Source organism: Dromiciops gliroides, chromosome 5 (genome assembly GCF_019393635.1).
Source record: "Dromiciops gliroides isolate mDroGli1 chromosome 5, mDroGli1.pri, whole genome shotgun sequence".
Taxonomy (NCBI): domain Eukaryota; kingdom Metazoa; phylum Chordata; class Mammalia; order Microbiotheria; family Microbiotheriidae; genus Dromiciops; species Dromiciops gliroides.
The window spans coordinates 140,839,559-140,858,756 of NC_057865.1; positions in this window are offsets into that span (position 1 = coordinate 140,839,559).

Below are 19,198 nucleotides of genomic sequence, written 5' to 3' on the forward strand. Positions count from 1 at the left end.
TGACCTTCTCTATGCATATTCCTAAAGGCATGCTTAAACTTGTCAGACCCAAAGGGTCTCATCATTTATGACATCTCTTTAAGACCTGGTTTCTAGATGTCCTATCATATAGGAATATTAATGGCTATTAATGGTTAATGGTCCCTGGTTACTGTTTCTATTGATGATATTACTTAATAGGGACAGAACCCTCTTGGATACTGTAAGAACACAAGCCTTAGTTTCTCTGTTAACCTTTTTAGGTACTATTGATAAGAACTCAAACCTCAATTTATCTGTTAACCCCTTTTAGGTACAATTGTTAAGTTATCTAATAACTCTTTTAGCCTCCTCCATCAATAGGATACTAAGGTTAGAAAGTGGGGAGGGGTTACTCTTAGACAGATAAAGTGTCAGTATTATGGGACTTCAGAAAGAAATATTGCAAAGACTAAGAATGACTCTAAGTAGAAATGGTAGTGGTATCATTATTGACAGTAGGTGAATATAATGATGCAAGTCTCTTCCTTGCATTCTTTTTTTTTTTTTGTGGGCAATGGCGGTTAAGTGACTTGCCCAGGGTCACGCAGCTAGTAAGTGTCAAGTGTCTGAGACTGGCTTTGAACTCAGGTCCTCCTGAATCCAGGGCCAGTGCTTTATCCACTGTGACACCTAGCTGCCCCATCTTCCTTGCATTCTTAATGTGGTTCTGCTTTCAGTGCAGCCTGTCTCTTGCTCCTACTTGTCCCAACTTGGTCTATCTCTAACATTTAAAATGGAGGTCTGCTCAATCTATAACTGAAAATAAAAGACTGATATCAGGAATATTAATGGATTTAAAACAAGCCTTGATAGGATTTTGTGATGGGTTGGATATAGAGAGTGGAGGGAAAATGAAGAGTCAGAACATATATTTAGCTTTTTGACAATTATTAAATGCAGGAAGGCTGGTACTATTAATGGAACTAGAGATGTTAAAAGGCAGGACAGGTTTGGGGATAAAGGTGATTAATTCTAAAGCATATTTTGTTTGGGGTGGCATAGCATCTAGGTAGAGAAAAGGCAATTGTGAATATCTGTCAAATTTTAGAGAGAAATGAGGGCTGGAGATATAATTTTGAATATCATCTGGATAGAGGTAATAGTTAAAGCTATGGTGAGGGTACAAAGTAAAAAGAGCACTAGAACTCAGGTGGTGGGAGGATGTTAAGGAAAAGATAAAAGAAGTGGAATAACTGCTTTGGGTAATTAAATTGGATATCTATAAGGGGTAAATAGAATGGAACAATGAGTAGTAGTGAGGGCCATATTGAAGTTAAATAGTACAAAGCTATACTTGGCTGAATCATTATGGGATTTGTGACTTTAACCAACAATCTGAGACAGCCAGAGGGTGGAAGCAAAGACAGAAAATTATAGTGGTTATCCATAGTTGGAATATAGTAAGTCAGATAGAAAGGAAGGCTAAAAAGAATAGAGATTTTAGGATGTTATCAAGTAAAAAAACCTGAAGATATTCATCATAACATTCAGAGACTGAGTAGGAAGGCAAGTGAAGCCATAAAAAAGACTGATATTTGGGGACAGTAGAGAGGGTCTAAAAATTGGGAAGAAAGCAAAGCACTTTCATGGATTCCATATGCTCATATGATTTCACTTACAATGCCTATGAGTGATGATTAAAAAATATGAAAGACATGGCATCTGGGTAATTTAATCATTTTATTAATATGTCCAATGGGTTGTCAATAAAATTAAGTCTATGGCCTTCTCTCTTAGACCAAGATCTCTTCCTTGCAGTCTGGTCTGGTTCATATACCTTTCCCACTCTTGGAAGTCCATCACACAGCAATCAAATATAATTGGTTAACATCATTCAAATTTAATTGGCTGACATGATTTGGAGGTCAACTATATCAAAATGAAGTCTGGGAATAGATGACTCAAACAAAAATGACTTCATGGATAAATTTAGAGACCCCAGCCCAAGCTCTCAAAGGCACAATGATTCCTGCTGGTTCATGCAGGCCAAATCTTATCAGTACAGTCTTTCAGCTTATCTACACAAAAGAATCTGTTTACACCCAAGGCTCCTTTTGTGAGCTTGTCTTAGTCTTTGCCCTGATGGAGAGACTAGTTAGAAACTCTCTAGGAGAACTTGTTGGAATTGGGGTAGGGATGGGGGAGCACTAGAGGACTAAGAATTAGGGCGAAGTTACTGGGTCATCCAAAATATCAATTATTAATAATTATTTTTCACAAATGTGTGTGATACCTCAAATTGGATAATTCAAGAACTCTAGCACTAAGCTCGAGGTTTACAATTAAAACTCTTTCCTAGATATTTCTAGGTGAATGATACAGCACTACCTGAAATTCCACATAATTAAAACTGATCTTCTCCTCAGCACAAATAACCAACTTCCTCCACAATAGAATAGGGGTCTGATTTGGTGTCAGAAGGCATAATTCAAGTTCAGGTATACCACTTACTCTGAGTGACCTTGGGTAAGATAATTAACCTCTGTGACCTCAGTCATTTAAGTGGAAGTCTGCTTTATCTGGAACTGAAAGAAATGACTGATATCTGTGCCATTAATGCATTTAAAATGGACTTGATAGGATTTGGTATTTCTGAGGATGGAGGGAAAATGAGGAGTCTGAACAGATTCTTGGATGATTAAAAATGGGTAAATGGAGCAAGACTGTAGCTAGTTACTGGGAATTGAGATGTTAAGATGTTAGAAAGAGAAACAAATTTGGAGATAAACTTTCATTTTTGGTATTGGGTGAAGGGGAAGAGTGATTTCTTGGCTCTAATTCGAGCTAGGGCTCTCCTCATGTCCCTAGATAGAGTAAAGCATTTAGGTAGGGTAGAAGGGGAAAAGTGCATTTTTTAATTGCGTGTATAACATTTCTGTCACCAGTGATTTGGTCTAGCCATTCTACAAATAATGTACTACTGACTCATTTTTGTATATGACATTTCTTCATCTTTGGGCAATTGGAAGGGTCCAGCAGAGACTAATTAAAAAAAAATGTGTAAAAGAAGAATAATGTTTGTACTACCTACCTCCCAGAATTTTTTAAGAAGGTTCAGTGGGATAATGTATGTAAAATACTTATAAACAAGAGGGTGCTATATAGACATAAGCTCTTAATGTTTATAATTATTGTGTCTATAATACCAATAAAAGTATATCACCCAAACTCAAAAGTTTGCTGTCATCTCTGTCTCCTCCCCCTTTTCTCCACATCCTATTATTCACTGAGTTCTACTGATTTTTTTGTTTTTGCTTCAATAACCACCTAACTGATACCAAGATTCTAATGCTTCTACCTTCTAATATGTTGGACATATTGTTAACAGACTAATATTTTTAAAATATGACTTTCAAAATATCACTTCCCCAATTAAGGATATCTGTATACACACACATATATATACTATATATACATATATGCATATGTGTATGTATACATATATACATACACACATATGTATGTATATAAGTTTGTGTGTGTGTATATATATACACACACACTCACACACACACAAATACATATATAATTATTTTCCACTGCCATGGATGAAATAACATTCCTTAATTTAAATCAATCCAACACCAATAGACTTCTTCACTCATTATCCTTTTCTCCCTCACATGATATAGTGAAAAGAATGCTTGAATTAGTCACAACACCTGAGTTTGAATATCAGGACTGTTCCTTGGGAAAAACAAAAGAAAAAAACAAAAAAAAAAAACCCAAAACAACTTTTCTTAATAAAGTCACTTAATTTCTTATCATCGGATTTAAATCTGGAAACAAGATTAAAGATTTTCTAATCCATCCTTCCCACCCCCCCCCCACCGCCCCACCTGAGCCCCTGCTGCAACCTCTTTTACAGATGTAGATGCTGCTACAGATACTAACTAGCCATTTAACTATGGGCAAGTCACTTTAACCACTTTCAGCCTCACTTTTCTCAATTGTAAAACAATAATAATAGCAACACCTACTTCACAAACTTATTGCAAGGATTAAATGAGACATCACATTGTTAAGTGCTTTCTAAACCTTACAATGTCACATATCATATTATTATTATTACTGCTATTACTTTACCACTTAGCTTTGACTTGCACAGCTGAACTCTGTAGAAGACACTTTGAAATGTCTTTGAGAAAAAAGAATAATATAATATTAATTTCTTATGGGCATTGATTCTAGAGGGCAAAATAATAATGCTATTAATAGACTGATTATAAAGGTATTTTCTCATTATTTCTATTATTGATCAGAAACCTCATATCATTTGGACATCCTCTTAAAGAAAAGCATGTACCTGCTTTTGGGACAACTGATACCAGATGATTGTGGAAACACTCTGCTTCTCTATTCATCTTTCTGTCTGATTTATGTTTATACCCTCATGTGGTCAATCAGTGATGAGGAGGTTCAACAGTGCCATTAAGGATACAACTCTAGAATTTGAGGACAATATGAGAAAAAGTCAACTTCTGAAATTAACACTAAGAGGAACCAATAAATAAGGATGAGATTAGCCAGGGAAAGAAATGATTCAATAAAAAATAGTAACGTAGTAATGAAAGACTAAGAGTAGTCACATGACAATGCTTGTCAGAACACATGAGTCTAAAGATAGCTAATACCATATTAAACTGTAATCTTGGAAAACATAGCAAATACAAATAACTGGGTGGTGATCTGTACAAAACCTACTAAAAGCTAAATCATGAAATAAAAATATATCTGTAGGGCTTTTGAACTATCCAGGGAAGAAGGTGTTGTGTTCAATTTAATTGAACACATATCCTATATGACTCCACAAATATATCTGTGGTTTAAGTGGGTATGTTTTAATGGCAATAAAAGTTGTTCAATTTCCTTGTATTCATCAAATAATTCTCTACTTTTGATTGTTTCTTAATTAGATTTCTCTACTGGGAAGTATATATGATGACCAATTAACTAAAGGATTCTGATCTATATATTAATTGTTTCATATGGAAAAATAATAAATTGATATTGTGATTTATCAATCAGTGTTTTGACCTTGATTAGGGTGATTCTATCTTGCCAGTGCCTGATCACCCTTGGATGAAATTATAAAATCAATTTCTTAAAACTGTTAAATTTAACAATAGATTCTGGATCCATACTGGTCACCCTCACAGATTCTAGCAACAGTTAGCAATTGAGGCCCTCAAGAATCTGAACTGTAACATTGAATTTCCAATTTTATTACATTTTCCCTTGTTCCTTTTTTTTTTACTTTCCTTCTAAGATTTCTTTATTTCTACCTGCCTCCTTCCCTTCCTCCCTACCTGTGTGCTTTCCCCTATCTAGTGGAAGACCCTACATGGACCTACAGCCAAGAAAATTACTCTTCTCCTTCCCCTGATACTAGCCACTTAGACTGTACAAACAATTTTCCTTCCAATGCCCCTTTCCCATCTTTATCTGATAGTCTGATAACCCACCCTCATCCTACTCTTCTATAGGAAGAAACTAATCTCTTCCACTTTAGTCTAGAGTCTCTTAGGCAGACTCCTCCAAAGTATCAAAATATTCACATTCCCTCCACTATGGCAGCAGATGTCCTATGCATCCTAAGGATTTCTGCATTATTCTAGTAGCCCTGGAGAGGACTAACACTTTACCACCCAATTTGAGTTTTTCTTGGCAAAGATACTGGAGTAGTTTGCCATTTCTTTCTTTAGCTCATTATACAGATGAAGAAACTGAGGCAAACAGGGTTAAGCAACTTGCTCAGGGTAATACAGCTATTAAGTGTCTAAGGCAGATCTGACAAAAAGAAGATGAGTCTTCTTGATTCCAGATCCTGCATTCCATCCACTGGGTTAGCTAGTTCCTCTCTCTCTCTCTCTCTCTCTCTCTCTCTCTCTCTCTCTCTGCATATATATATATATATATATATATATATATATATATATATATATATATATATATATATGAGGAAGCCACTGGTCCAGTGAATTTATTACTGGACCTGGAGTCATAGAGTCATGAATTCAGACTCTTATTACTGACAATACTTCTGTGATCCTAGGCACATCAATTTGTCTCTTTCATCCTTAATTTATTCACCTGTAAAATGTGGAGAATAATAGCTACCTCATTTCTAGGTTTATTCTGAGGACAAAATGAGACATTGATAAATTACTATTTAATTGATAGCTATCATTATTTGATGATGTTGTTCTGCCATTTCATTTGTCCAAATAGAGTATGATCTCCTTGAGAGTAGGGAATGTCTTTTGAGGATCTTTTTTTTTATTTGTGTCCTTAGGACTTAATATTGTGTTTTGCATTAGTGTCTGCCTAATTCTTCCTTCCTTTAGTAATTACTTTTGGATTTGATCTGCAGATTTAATAAAGCATGTATGTATTACCTTTAAAAAAGCAAATTAATCAAAGTATATTTATTACCTTGACTTTGAAGTACTTTGTTGGTCACTTGAGACAATGTGCTAGAATAAATGCGTTAAACCAGCTCATCAATGAAATTTCAACATATAAGAGAGGAGAAAAGGTAAATATTTGATGGCCACTTTTCTAAGTGGATCATCAAACCCTAAAGACTAAAGAAATAGGGCCAAACACCTCTTGACAACTTGTCCCTCTATGCTAGGATATTTCAGGTAGATAGTGGATTGTAGGAGAAGGTGCAATTGGGGAAGAGAATGTAAATAGACTGAGAATTAGCAAGAGTAGAATACAATGCAATGGAATATAACAACAGCACAACACAACAGAATACATATAAAAAATAGTTATTAATCTTCTAAAATGTGCAGAATAGTAACATATAGCTATAGCTACATAGATATAGAATTAAAAGGAAGTGTTTCTGCCCCTAAGGACTTTATTTTCTTTTAGGTGCTAAAATAATTATGTAGATTAACACAATTTCAATCACAATTGTATTATAGTTAGAAAACAATTACTGTTACTATGTAACATTACAGGTAGAAGCCCATTACCTTCCTGCAGGATCTAGGAAGGTCCCAGAGACAGAGTAATATCTAGTGTTCCCTCTTTCCTGCCTTTTCTGGCTTTTGTTCTAGCTTCCACATTATCACTCCTCAAATTCAAATAAACTTTTAAATCCCAGATCCAATAATCTCTTTCCCAATTTCCTCCAATTAGTAATAACTTCCTGTTTTCATCTGAAAACCCTTTATTGTCATCTGTATTTTAGTTTTTGTTTTTACTATTTTTAGGCAATTAATTCTATGAAGTCAGAAATCCTTTGGATCCTGTCTTCCCTTAGCTCTGCAACTCCCCATCCCCTAACACAGTCCTTGTCAAATGGTATGAGTACAATACATGCTTCCTGAGGTAGTAAAGAATAAAAAGATCATAATACATTGATTTAGAGCTGGGAATAAATTTAGAACCCATGTAGTCAAATGCTCTCATTTTGCATATGAGGAAATTGAGTCTCAGTGGTACTTAAAGATGATACTAAGGTTTCACAGCTAAGAAGTAACATTAGGAGGAATGAATGGAAGAATTTTTATGCATGAAGAAACTGAAGCCTAAAGAGAAGAAATGACTTGTCCAAGGTCACCCACATAAAAATTGGCAAAGTCATGTTATCTAAGATATTTCTGATTCATATGCAAGTTTCTTTATTTTATATAGAATCACCTGACATGGCAAGTACTAAAGAGATATTTGTGGAATTGAGTTGTATTAAATAGACACCATTGGCAGCTTTGAAGGGGAAATGAAGAAACAAAGTATGTTCAGCTTGAGAACTATATGTGGAAGGGCAGTCTCAGCTGCTTTGCCTTGGTTAAGAGTTAGTGGTGTCAAGTTATGAGCTATTTAGCAACACCTTTCAGAGCTACTGCCTTCTCCTTTGACAATGGCCTACCAGAATCAATGCCCAAGTACCAACTGCCATGGAATGAGGTTTCTGAGAAACTCAGAGACTAGGAGGGATACCCTAATTTGCTGTATCTTAGAAGGAAAAGGAGAAAGGGGATAATTATTTATATAGTTCCTATTATGTGTGATGTACTGTGCTAAGGACTTTACAAATATTACCTTATTTGACCCTCAGCACAACCCTATTACACAGGTGCTGTTATTATCTCCCATATTATACTTAAGGAAACTAAGAAAAATAGAGGCTAAGAGATTTGCATGGGATTATATAGCTATTAAGGGTCTGAGGCATGATTTGAACTCTGATTTTCCTGACCCCAGGCACAAAGCTCCATTGACTCTTCCATCTAGTTTCTTCTCAGAATGACTTTGCTCTAGGTGATGATTTTGATACCAAATTCACTGCTGAACGTAGAGAATATGTTTCTATAATAAGGTTATATAATCATTGGAAAAATCCAGGAGCACTCACAGAAACAAAGATAGAATTTTAAAAGATAGAGTTGTTTTTAAATAAAGTGGTTAAGGGATTAAATGTCAGGAATTATGGCCAATGAGTAATTTTGAAATTTTGAAATTGATTACTACATGTAGATGTTTTCTAAGGGAACCAATTTCATATAGATAAATCAGATTAAATGCTTGTGTAAATATGAGAGATTTTAGAATGTCTATTTTGATAATGTGATTTCTGAAGTTTTGGAAGACACTCACTAAGTCATTTTTACCTTTCTCTAACCCTCCCCAACCACAAAAAGCAGAATCATTTTTAATTATATTTACTTTCTTCCTGTGTAAATGAACAGGCTGTGATTCTTGCTTTGCTCTGGGGACACATTATATATATGGCATTAGAATTCACTTTGACAGTAATCTATGTGGGGGGGGCATGGCAAATTAAAACACTGGCAGAATGGCAAGCTTTTAGAACAAAAGAGAAACTGTTTAGCCTTCTTATTTCTTTCCCAGGCACAAAGAAAGGCATTACATTAACTTCTACTCAGCTATTTCAGAAGTTCTGTAGTGGAAATTTTAATTTGGATAACAAAATCTACCTGCAATACATGATTTTTGCATCATTTCAAAGTATATTTTAATTGGTCCATCTGGCATTTGAAATAATACACTTGTTATCATGGAGCCAGGTGTTAGACATTGCTGAATATTACATCCCTAATCAGTTTGGAAGAAAAAAAAAGATTGCATTTTCTATATAAAAGTGTTTAAAAACTGATGCCAAGAAATATGAATAATACAATTTACATGAAATTCCTTGCCCCCAGCCTCCAAACTTACACAAAGGGAGTCTACTCCTTGTGATTTTCTTAAAAGATCAAGATTTTTCTTTGACTAAACATTCTTCCATTCAGCATGGGGGGCAGCTAGGTGGTGTAGTGGCTAAAGCACCAGCCCTGGATTCAGTAGTACCTGAGTTCAAATCTGGCCTCAGACACTTGACACTTACTAGCTCTGTGACCTTGGGCAAGTCACTTAACCCCCATTGGCCCACAAAACCAAAAACAATATATGTCTGTCTATATCTATCTATCTATCTATCTATCTATCTATCTATCTATCTATCTATCTATCTATCTGTCACAGATGTAGATGTAGTTATGTCTGTTGTACTTCTGTGGGATGATCGTTATGAATTTCCCTTTCTTCTGTATGACCAGTATCCTAGTGTTGAGAAATATATTTAGTGCTGCTTTGTTGCACTAATTTGTCATATAAGCATATGTGGCAAAACTTTCCTCGTACCATCTTTCAGCTAAAGATTAAATAAATTAGTACTTGATTAAGATTTATGGTATCCTTTAATATGTAAACACCAAATGGGCTTGCCTATTTTTCTAATCTTATCAGATTGGCATATATAGTTATATTATTAGTTATTAGGGAGAACATTATTAAAGAATATTAAAGCTAATGATTAAAGAAGGTTGAAGTTTGCTATTATAGACCTTCATTCCATTAGACACTGCACACTTATATTCCTGTGTCTTGAATACCCTTTCAACCCTATCATCTTCTATAAGTATAAACTAATATGTCTAAACATACCTGTATTAAAAATTAAGTTGAAATACTGCATTGCAAAGTTATAGACAGATGTGTTAGGAACCTCCATTATTTAGTATTATATGCCTTTTTTCATGTTTTGTTCCTCCTAAAAACCCATAAACCTTGTGCCTCTCATAGTTATCAAATTCAGTACTAATTTTTCTAAAACTTTACATCCAAGAAACAAAATTCAACCATTAATAATTCACAAAATTGTATATCTTACTCCTCTTATTTGCCTTTTCTCCTAGTCCCTCCTTAGCAGAACCTAAAAGGGAAGTCAATGCAGTATTTGGGGCTAATCATGATTCTGACTTTTGATAATCAAAGCCTTAAAAGGACAACACCAGAAATGTGTCTACATTGTAGCTAGTTTCCAATGAATGAGTCAAAAATTGTAATAACAGTGGCAATATGCTATAATAAATACAGCACTGGATCAACATTCAGAAGACCTACATTTGATCTCTTGCCTGAAGTCACTCAGATATAATATTGAAGTTAGTAACTTAAGCTCTCTGATATCTTTCTGCATCTCTTCTAATTGGATAACAATTTTTATACAACCTATCTTACAAGGCTGTTTTTGCAAAAGTACAAGATGTAGTAGTAGTAGTAGTAGTAGTAGTAGTAGTAGTAGTAGTAGTAGTAATAGTAGTAGTAGTAACAATAATCAGTATCATTATTAATTCTTAAATATTTTACATCATATATATTACATTTTTGTCACCAACATAAACTGATTAGCAAAAATATCAACAATTGATTTCAACCGAAAGAAGTTGTTTACAGAAAAACAATAAAGATCTAATGCTACAAAATTAGTCCAAGCAACAGTTGCAATAGTTCCTAAACTAGAAACAATTAAAATATTCAATGATTGGTTATCAAAACTAATTTGTTACCTATGAATACGATTGAATATTATTTGCCAAGAGAAAGGACTCATTGGAGGAATTCTATGAAATATAAGAACAGAAGATTTTCGGAACTGAAGAAGTGAAAGGAATCCAACAGCTGTCTGGTATGATCCATATTAGAAGATTCAAATAAATAAATAAGTAGATGTGAAAGTCAAACCAAAACAACAATATGCCCACTGGCTGTAAAATTCTATGTACTTGGTTGGCATCTGATGGGATAAATTTATACAATAACATCCTGATTTATAGCCACTTTACTCTTATGAAATGGCTTGTGATTATTCCCCCATTTACAAAGTAGAAGTTAAAATGGACTGGGGTTTTAGCTTCTAGTCATGTTCTAAGAAAAATCTCTTCACTCTCCAGTGGCTATCATTGTTCTCCCACACCCTCATCATAAAAAGACAACAAATAACTTAAAGACAAGATCAGTAGCAGGTATTTATAAAATTAATAATAAAAAGTCCAGCAAATGCAGTCCACCATCACAATTAAAACACATGAAATGAAATAGAAGCAATGCAAAGCTATTAAAGAGACTGCCCTTTCATCTTAGGTTTTTCCTTTTTCCTGTGGGAACCTTATAAAAATCCTCCATTGTCACACAATTCTCTACTTGTTTATACAAAGGTCACCTCTCAGAAGTGTGAAAAAATGAAAGGAGTTACTGGTGTCCTGGTAACTGGCTTTCACTTTTGCTATGCTGTCATCATCTAATCTTCTCTCTTCAATTTTTTTTCCCTTAAACTGCATTAGAATCCACCTTATCAGTCAAGCCTCCTGACACCCCACCCTTCAAGGGATGATCTCACATTAGTTTTCTCTCTTTCCAAAATGAGAACTACAGATCCCAGGAGGCTTTATAACCAGCCCACTCTTTGTACTTGGTAGTTATATAGGTATTTAACAATAATAAGTATGAGATATGTCTTATGTATTCACTAAAAAAGGGGAAGAAAAAATCAAGAAAACAATAAAAAAGTTAATTCTCTTCTTTGAAGATTAATATACAAATCTTTTGGAATGGGATAAACAATTGTTAAATAATATATGTTTATTTGCATATATACATATATATGACAATCTTGGGCTTTTTGTTTTCATTTTGAATTTTTATTATTCTTAATTTCTTTTCATATCCTTATTGACATAGCAGAATATTTTCACTTGTTGCTGAAAGTTCAAAAGAAAAAAATTTCAAAAGAAATTAGGAGAGTTTTCTCAAATTCACAAAGAAAAGAATGAAGAAAAAGATGAAAAGGAAGGAAAAAAGAAAGAAAAGGAAGGAACAAAGGAAGGAAGGAAAGAGGCAGGGAGGGAAGGAGGGAAGAGAGGGCAAGAGGGCATGTGTAAGAGGGAAAGAGAGATAGAGAGACAGAGAAAGAAAGACTGAGAGAAAGAGACAGTGAGACAGAGACAGCGAGACAGAGAAAGAGAAAGAGCACAAGTGAGCTATGCATGGCAATGCAAGGGGAAAAAGAGTATCTTGTGGAAAATTAAGATGCAATTAAGATGTAGAACCAGTTGATGTATTTCAATGTCAGAATGATAAGCTTGGACTTGACCAAGTAGGAATTGGGAAGATATTCATCACATTCTAGTTCTTTAAAAAATATTTTAATTTAGAATATTATTTTCCCAAATTGCATATAAAACAATTTTAATGTCAACTTTTGGAACTTTGCGTTGCAAATTCTCTTCCTTCCTCCCTCCCCACTCCCCCTTAAGAATGCATGCAATTCAATATAAGTTATACTTGTGTAGTCATGCAAAATATTTCCACATTAGTCAGGTTGTGAAAGTAAAGAGAGCAAAAGTCTTAGTATAGAAATACAGTTAAAATCTTAACACAAGGCAATTGATCTATAGGACTAAGAAGGCAACATTCTCAAGTAATAGACCCAAGATATATAGTACCTTTGTTTCCATTTTGGTACTGTCTACAAACACCATATAAAAGCAAGGAGAAGGAATGGATTTACTAAAGTTGTTTTTACTAGTTTTGGGAGAGAGCTTATAAATCACTTCCCCCCACCATTTATTTAGGATTTTATTTTTCTCCCCAGTTACATGTAAAATCAATTTTAACAAGCATTTCTAAAACTTTGTGGTACAAATTATCTTCCTCCCACCCTCCCTACATTCCCCCTTAAGAATGCAAGCAATTCAATATAAGTCATACTTGTGTAGTCATGCAAAACAGCCTTGGCTATTCACCATGCCTAGAAATAAACTCCCTTCTTACCTTCACCTCATAGAATTTTTCCCTTTAAGATGCTGCTTATCTAACATCTTCTTAATGAAGACTTTTTTGATCCACATAACTGCTAGTGCTCCTAACTATCATGTATTTAACTACTTTGTATTTATTAAACTTTATTTTTATATGTTCTTCCTGCCTTTCCCACTAAAAATGTAAACTTATTAGGAGTTTATAATTTAATTTTCACTCTTTACTTTTAAGCAGGGAATTAACAAAGTACCTAGCACATAGTAGGTACTTAATAAGTACTTTCTCACTGATTAAGCAGAGAATGACTTATGGGAATAAAAAATCAGTTATAAAATTATATTTATTTCATCTACCAATAAGAAAAACTGTAAACACAAAAGACTCTTAAGGACTTATTTAGAAATATATTCTATGTATATCTCATATTATATACTCTCCCGAGAAGGTTGTAACATTTAACATTAAATGTGTGGTCACATTATTCCTGGCCCAAGTGTAGGGAAAGTCAGCTAGGGTTTACTTATAAATTAGACGCTTTAGCACCAGTTTTGGGGCATTAAGCATTTATTAGAAAAAAGAGAACACCTGGGTCAAAAAGTTAAGAAAAGGTCTATCTAACATAGTGTTCAAGCTTGACCTGGTTCTTCTTCAATTTCTCCACCACCAACTTATTTGAGAGACAAACAGAGTGGAAACACCCTCTGTGACCCAAGGAGAGGCAGTCCTTTCACACTGCTTCAAGTTCACTGGCTAACATCACCCAAATCCATTGGTTCACTGGACTTGAGGGTGGTCCCATGTTAAGGTCAGAGTCCACAGCCTCTGAGAACACACCCACCTGAGGGCTAGGCAGGTGTGACTTCAATTGAATTAACTTTACATGAGTTAATCACCAAAGTCAGTCAATCTCAGTCAATTCAAACAGTCCACATCAATACCCTGGATCTGGGGCCTTCAGTCATTGGCAAAGCCCATTATTTTCCTACAAGGTAAAACTTCAAATATTAACATGTAAATACTTCAGTGGCATGTTGAACAAGAATTCTCCCTTTTTCTTGCATTGGCCTCATTCAAATAACTTACTAAAGGTTCAAATCTTCTGGAAAGTCATGGGAATTGCTAGAGCTTATTATACTGATGTTAATCATTTTCTCCTCTGAGAAGTGTTTTCATAGGTCACCTGCTCAGGCACAGGGGGCACTTAACTTCTAGTGTGTTTACTGCCAAGAGAAGAAATAACTATTTCAAAACTGTTTAGCCATCTTTGTTTAAGAAAGAAGGAAAAAAAGTAGAGACAGACAAGGTCCAGTCTCAGGCTCACCTAGACAAGCAAGGGTGCTGTCAAACATGTGTGGTAAATTGTCATTGATGACTCCCAGCAGACAAATGAATCTTCCCTTCCACAGAAGTCTAAGTAAGAATATAAAGAGTCTCAAAACATTGGAAAAATGGGGAAATTCTGATAGCAAAAGTTTTATTTTCTTTTTCCTTTTCATTGAATGGGCAAAACTTCTTGTTCAGGGGCCAGTCATTTTCTACACAATCCCAAAATGCTTATCACAAAGTGGGGAAGAGCACATACAGAACAACCAGAATAATCTGCTTATACTTGTCTTTTAAAATGAACCCACTAGAAATGGTTGGGACACACATGACACCAGGATGTGCTCAAATCAAGGCAAGTTCTTCAGGAAAGATAAACACTGTGGCTTTGACATACTTTTATCCATGCACTGATTCAATTACTAAGTACCCATGGTAGAATACACTATGTCCTTCATTTTGAGTTGGATTTGTTATGAAATTTGGTCTCACATTGAACTTATTTGTCTTTAAATCTTGTCCTACCTATATTGCTCATAATTATGCTCTACAAGAGCAAGTGGGGTAATTCTAATCTTTATCCTTTGACAGTCTTTCAAGTATTTGAACAGTAATATCATTTCTCTGTTCTGCTTTCAGTTTTATGACATAAATATACCAAGTCCCTTTAAGCAGTCCTCCTCAGTGGTATTATTTCAGGTCTCCTTATGATCTAGTTTCCCTACTCTGCACATGTTTTGGATTGTTAAGGGCCCTATATGATTGACACACAATAATCATCACAATGCTCCAAATAGAACATAAAGTATTCAGCACAAAGATGAGTGTTTCTTATTTTTATTTTTAAAATTTTATTTTTTCCAATGACATGTAAGTATAGTTTTCAACATTCATTTTTTTTTTGGTAAGGCAATTGGGATTAAGTGACTTGCCCAGGGTCACAGCTAGTAAGTGTCAAGGGTCTGAGGCTGGATTTGAACTCAGGTCCTCCTGAATCCAAGGCTAGTGCTCTATCCACTACTCCACCTAGCTGCCACTCAACATTCATTTTTAATAAGATTTTGAGTTCCAAATTTTTCTCCGTCCCATCCTTCCTCCCCAATTTAGCACACAATCTTATATAGGTTATTTATGTGCAATATGATCTATTCTTTTTTTGTTTTATTTTCATTTTATTTAGAATTTCCTCCAACTTACATGTAAAAAACAATTTTTTTTCACATTGATTTTTTAAAACTTTGTCTTCTAAGTTTCCTTCTTCCCTCCTAAGCTCTCCCTGTGAAATCAAACAATTCAATATAAGTCATACAGGTTCAGTTAGGCAAAACATCTTCACATTAGTCAGGTTGTGAAAGAAAATAGACAAAATAACTTTAGAAACATGAGCTAACAAATAAAACTATACTTCAATCTTTACTCAGATACCATCAGTTCTTCCTCTGTTGATGGTTGCATTTTTCATATGTCCTTCTGATATCATTCTGCTCATCATTTCTTTCACAGTTACTATTGCTAACTGTATTACCCTCCATTTTATTCCCTCCCCTTGATATTTACTCTATTTCTTATCTTCCTATACTCTATCCCTCTTTGAAAGTGTTTTGCTTTTTACTTCCCTTCCTCCAATCAGCCCTTCCTTCCTTTGCCTCACTACTCCCCTCCCCTTATCTCCTTCCCTTCCCACTTTCCCTCAGGGCACAATGTATTACTATACCCACTTGAGTGTGTATGTTATTTCCTTTTTGAGCCAATTCTGATGAGACTAATGTTTACAAACTCCCCCACTCCTTCCCCATCTTCCCCTCCACTCCATAAGCTTTTTCTTGTTTCTTTTATGTGAGCTTATTTTCCCCAGTCCATTTCTCCCTTTCCCTTTCTTCCTCTGACCCCTTAACTTTGTTTCAAAGATGTCATCATGGGGCAGCTAGGTGACACAGTAGACAAAGCACCAGCCCGGACCGAGGAGGCCCCCGAGATCAAAACTGGCCCCAGACATAAGCCACCCCATCCTGCCTGCCCCACAAAAATCAAAGATAAACAAAAAATAAATGCTTTATAGATATCATCCCTTCATATTCAATTTATACCTTTTCCCTCTGTCTAAATATATTCCTTTCAGCTGCCCTAATACTGAGAAAGTTCTTATGAGTTAGAAGTATTATCTTCCTGTGTAGAAAAGTAAACAGGTTAATTTTTTAATATTCCTCATGGGGAGCCAAGATGGCAGAGGAAAAACAGTAAGCTCTTGGAACTCGACACCATCACTCTAAAAAACCTCCAAATAATGTCATAGGACAATTCCTGAAGCAACAAAACCCACAAAAGAACATGCTGAGATAATTTTCCTACCAATAACTGTTTAGAAGGTCGGAAGAAGGGGGCTGCTATGCCGAGGCAGGAGTGGAGCCCAACCCCATAGTATCATCAGAGTTGGCTCAAGGAGGGATTATCATACACACCCAATTGGGTAGAGTAATCTATCTAACCCTGCAGGAAAGTAGGGGGGGAAGGGGACAAGGAGGGAGGAGTAAAAGAAGGGAGGACAGATTGGGGGAGGGGGCAGTTAGAAGCAAATCGCTTTTGAGGAGGGATTGGGTGCAAGATAGAAAATAGAGTAAATATCATGGGGAAGGGATTAGGATGGAAGGAAGCAGTTAAGAATAATAACTGTAAAAAACAGAAAGGAAAAAAAAATTGTACAAAAAATAATTATAGCAACTCTTTTCGGTGGCAAAGAATTAGAAATAGAAAGAATGTCCATCAATTGGGGAATGACTGATACAAGCTGTGGTAAATGATTGTAATGGAATATTATTGAGCTATAAGAAATGACAAGCAGGATGATTTCAGAAAAACCTGGAAAGTCTTATATGAACTGATGTACAGTGAAGTGAGCAAAATCAGGAGGACATTGTTCATAGTGACAGCAGTACTGTTCTATGAGCAATTATGAATGACTTAACTACTCTCAGTAAGACAATGATCCAAGACAATCCCAAAGGGCTAATAATAAAGCATACTATCCACCTCCAGAGAAAGAACTGATATTGATTGAACACAGATTAAAATAAAAAGAGTACTTGCGGATTGTACATGTATAACCTATATCAGATTGGTTACTGTCTTGTGGAAGTGGGAGGAAAGGGAGGGAGGGAGAAAAATTTGGAATTGTAAATATTATAAAAAATGAATGCTGACAGGGCAGCTAGGTGGTGCAGGGATAAAACCCTGGCCCTGGATTCAGGAGGACCTGAGTTCAAATCTGGTCTCATAAACTTGACACTTACTAGCTGTGTGACCCTGGGGAAGTCACTTAACCCTCATTGCCCCCAAAAAAAATGAATGCTGAAAACTAGGTTTACATGTACCTGGAAAAAAGAAGCAAAGCAGGAGTATAGGACTCCAGTTAAGCAAAGGCTATTCCTGTCTCCTGAGCCTACATGTTAGACATCAGCAAAACATTTTTGTCAAAATCAAGAATTATAATTCACACTTATCTTTGTCACTTCATTAATTTTTGTAGTTCATATACTAAAATTTTCTACTTGAAATGCTCATCTTGCTGAATATGGAGGGGTTTATAGAAGGCTAAAGTTCTTCATTCCATTAATGGTACTGGTCTAACAATTAGAGAAATAGATATTCCAAAATCAGAAATTTATAAATGTGTGCATGAGTGTGTGCATGTGCACATATGTAGAGGCATAAAAAATATACTTTTTGTGGTTGCACAAGAATGTGAGTCATCATACTTCCTTCAATTAAAGTACAAAGTCAAAGCACCCCTTCCAGCATCCATTTGAAGTAGAAAGTAACTTCACAGTTCCTACTCCAGAATAGCCAGAGACTACTGAAAAGTAAAACTTCAATTCTTAATGGTTTGTAGTAGAAAGAACATTGAGCTGAGAGACTGCAAACATGGGTCCTAGTCTCACCTCTCCTGTTTATGTGCTGTATGTCCTTGGTATGTTTCTTAAACTTTTCTAGGCTTTAGTCTCTCCTAATTCCTCATTTGACCAAGAATGAGTTTCAGTTCTGGAACATTATACAAATGCCTACATTCTACTAAGCTTTGTGCTGAGCTCTAGGCAAGATACAAAGTAAGATACCTGTCCTCAGGATGTCTCTTCTCTAGTTTGGAGATATGCACCAGACTCAGATTATTATAGTTTACTAGAATACTTGTAAAATGAGTTAAAATGGTGCAAAACTAAGTGCTACCACTACTGTTCTATGGCTTTATTACTGTTACTTGAGGGCAGTACTGTCATAAATGTCCTTCACTTTTGAACATAGCTATTGGATGTGTGTAGTCTTTTTTCATTCAAATCAAAATAGAAAATTACTATTCATTTGCTTATTCAAATGTAACAACAACAGGATGTTTGATAGAATTATTATTCTCAAAGCATCTTAGCAGAGATGAATCTATCCTAGTACCAATTCTCACAAAATTCAGTACTGTAGAGCAATGGGTGTACACTGACTTAGAAAACTACCAATTAGTGTTATCTAGGTTATATTATAGTGTATTTATTTTCTTAAACATTTCCTAATTACATTGTCATTTGGTTTAACTCCCTTGGGAGTTTTATGGGCTTGATTGGCTACAGGCCAAGAGTTCAACACCTCTAGATGTAATCTTGGGGGAAGTTAGGTAATGTAGTAGTAGAATGCTAACCCTGGAATCAGAAAGACCCCTCTTTGTGAGTTCAAATGCAGCTTTTGATAC